General features: G+C 33.4%; 1 pseudogene; it reads right to left on the bottom strand.

Moving 5' to 3' along the window:
• Nucleotides 1-381: 381 nt before the first annotated feature.
• On the bottom strand, nt 382-537 carry LOC123324089 (annotated as a pseudogene).
• Between the last annotated feature and the right edge of the window lie 3,198 nt (nt 538-3,735).

The following is a 3,735-nucleotide window of genomic DNA, read 5'->3' as shown; positions in this document are numbered from 1 at the left end:
TTGGCATATGTGAGCTTAGGTCACACTATTCAAAATCAAGGAGCTGACAGATCAGATTTTCTTCCCAAAATTTTGCTCATTAGCCAAACCAGAATACTTAGCACATCAGGTCACTCTGCTTGAATTCCCAAACAACACATGACTTTGGGATATGATCCCATGATAACTCATTGAAAGTGTCTAAATACATGTACCTGGTATAACGAGCCACAGATGACAACTTAGAAAAAAGGAATTTTTCTTCCCTCTGTCACATATTTTTGACACTTTTACAAACTGTTGTTTAACAATAGCTTTCAGACTCCATCTTAACTTTTGTTGTTGTGTTACCACAAACTGTGTTCCTTGACATTTTAAAGATCTTTGTAGACATTATTATAATAATCTTTTGATAGGTTTCAAATTAAATGAAATATTTACAGGTTACTTTAGGAAATTAAAAAGTAAAACACATTAATTAGAAGATAAGTTTTCAATTAGCAATAACCGCGCCCCGGATAAACCTCATTGGCTACGATACTGCCACTGCGCAAAGCTCATTAATTAGAAGATAAAGCTATATTTTCTTAAGCAATTGACATTTGCTACACATATTCAATTATTTGCAATATTGATTTATAGCTTATGTCTCATTATTGTAAGATTTCAAATCAATGTACTGTAATTTAAGAATATGTCTAATGTTCCGTATGAAAGATGGGCTATTTAAGGGTGTACATTGTTTCTAAACTCTATCTATAACAGATGAAAATAAAAATATTCTTCACTCTCTTAGAAGACATACAAGGTAATATATAGGTTACACCAAAAATGAATAAGACATTATAAAAATTATGTAGTAGTCCTCCACACTGTTTAAGATCAGTGGAAAGTCTGGTCCCTCTCTCCCTTACTGTCAAACATTATATTCTATTTCATTAATGAGGCAATCTCAAGAAACCTAATTCAATTTACCACTACTATAATAGCAAAATACAAGTGTGTCAATCTAGCCCTTCCACTCTTTCTCCAATTATAATAAAAGAAGTATTACCTCCCATGTCAGAAGAAATTTCTCTATTTGTGTTTTGGACTGCATTTTTTTTTTTTCCTTCTCTAGCACACCATGGACAAAACCTTCACATACATAATCAATTCTTTTGCTGGGCATTTCTTTGCTTTAACAATTAAAGAGACATAGATCAATGCATTGACCAAACATCAATAAAACAAATTCTACCCTGTGTTATCTCCAGCTAAATATCTCTTCACATTCACAGTTATAATTATTGGGAGAGTTGTTTATACTTTTCTCTCCATGGCTTACTACACAACTCAATGTATTCTGAGATCTGTGCTCTTGATGTAACTTAAATTATTTTTTCAAGGATCAAAATTGAACTCAGTATTACTGGTCTAGTGTGAACTTTTCAGTCATTGTCTCAATTTTTACATTAGCAGCATTTGAGATATTCTTGACCAGAACTTCATGCTTTGAAACCTTGACTCCTTTCATGGCATACTCTGTTTATTCATAGTCCTATATTCAATTATATACTGGAAGTCTCCATTTAAATGGTTCTCAGGGGTCTTTTAAAAAGCTGTCACTCTCCATTTTCTCCCAGCAAATCAGTTCCTTTGTGTGTGCTTTGAGTTTACTGTGTACTCAATTGTCCATGAAACCTGTCTCATTCTTGACTCCATTCTTTACTTCCCCAACCCATGTTCAATAATACATCGAAATTCTTCTACTACATTTCCTAAACATAGTTCAAATCCCTTCATTTAAATCAATCACCTCATTTACAACTTTACTGAGATCCCACATTTTATGAAGTAGCCTAATCCTGTATTATTCCCCTTATAGGACTTCCTACCATACAGATTTTCAACACCAATCTATTTTTCACACTATACACCTAGAAAACTTCCTAAAGTTCAAATGAAATCATGTCAATTTCACTATTTGGCTTCTCATTTTCTCTAACTACAAGTCTAAATTGGAAACCTTGCACTGAATTTCACAAATACCTTGATCTGATTGATGTCTACAGCTTTTCCAATGTTTTTTCCTTTACATTTTTTATTTTATTTTATTTTATTTTAAAGATTTTATTTATTTATTCATGAGAGACAGAGAGAGAGAGAGAGAGAAGCAGAGGGAGAAGCAGGCTCCCAAGGAGCAGGGAGCCCGATGCGGGACTCGATCCCAGGACTCTGGGACCATGACCTGAGCCGAAGGCAGACGCTTAACCATCTGAGCCACCCAGGCGCCCTCTTTACATTTTTTAAATACATCAATAACCCTCCTTCAAATAACTTTCCTTCCACCAACTCAAAATTGCCATAAGCACAACTCCTAAGCTTCAATCCTTCCAATTTCCATTTCCATGGCAGACTTCAGTCCTTTTTCAAGGTAAAGTGTCACATTTATTGTAGCATTTTGATCATTTAACAAGTGCAAAACTAGCATTTTTAATAATTTCTTGTATTTTTATTTTTATGTGTCACTGAAAAAGCTTTCGGATATTGTATCCTAACCCCACTTTTTCCAAGAGCTTTATGGTTTTTACTATATGATTTTGCATACTGCTTTGATTTTTATGAATGCGTAGGTTGCATCATAAGGAGAACTGATTATACTATTATTTTCGTCATTTTACATATGAGGGAATAAAACAGTAGTAAGTTCAAGAATCTTTTTAACATCACATAGTATTGTAAAGCTGTGCTATGAATGTAGGGGACCAGCTCAAATGTAAGTTCTTCCAAAAAGTCATCATAAAAATCATAATATTTTCACCTTTTACTCCTCAATATTTATCAAGGATAAAGATTTTTTAAGTGAATTAACGAATGAATGAACAGAGGAGCTTAAATATAAGGCAAGAATAGAAACATAATCCAAGAATCTGTAAATATATCGCTTAAGTTTATTTTCCTATTGTGAGTTATTTGGTAACATATTCAGATATTACGAATTAAGAATTTGAACCATTACATATCATAAGTGAGAAAGCAAATTATATTGATACTACTGGTGATTTTGTGTGAACACAAACATATATGGAAAAGATATGCAACTTTAATGAAAATTTTTATTTTTTATAACCATGTGTTACCTTACAATGTGAAATGGAAAACCCCATCCCTTAGAAAAAAGGGTGTTTTTTTGTGTGTGTGTTCCTTTACAATGTGAATCATTGTAAAGAAACAGTGTTAACTCTTTTTATTGTTATGTTAATCACCATACATTACATCATTAGTTTTTGATGTAGTGTTCCATGATTCATTATTTGTTCATAACACCCAGTTCTCCATTCAGAACGTGCCCTCCTTAATACCCATCACCAGGCTAACCCATCTCCCACCCCCCTCCCCTCTAGAACCCTCAGTTTGTTTCTCAGAGTCCATAGTCTCTCACGGTTCATCTCCCCCTCCGATTTCCCCCCCTCTTCATTCTTCCCCTCCTGCTATCTTCTTCTTCTTCTTCTTCTTTTTTTTTTTTAACATATATTATATTATTTGTTTCAGAGGTACAGATCTGTGATTCAACAGTCTTGCACAATGCTATGGTAAGTGCTGTGAACAGTGTTAACTCTTATTTGTTCAATTTCAACTTACCTCATTTAAACTCCAAAAACACAAAACATTTTTTTCAGATGAGATATTTTAGGTTATATGCTTTATGTATTTCACTTGTCAAAAGGTATTCTTACCTCAAAGGAATGAATATCATGATCAAGGCAATGCGTT

This window comes from Neomonachus schauinslandi, chromosome 2, assembly GCF_002201575.2.
Source record: "Neomonachus schauinslandi chromosome 2, ASM220157v2, whole genome shotgun sequence".
Taxonomy (NCBI): domain Eukaryota; kingdom Metazoa; phylum Chordata; class Mammalia; order Carnivora; family Phocidae; genus Neomonachus; species Neomonachus schauinslandi.
This window is presented reverse-complemented; position numbering and strand designations above follow the sequence as displayed.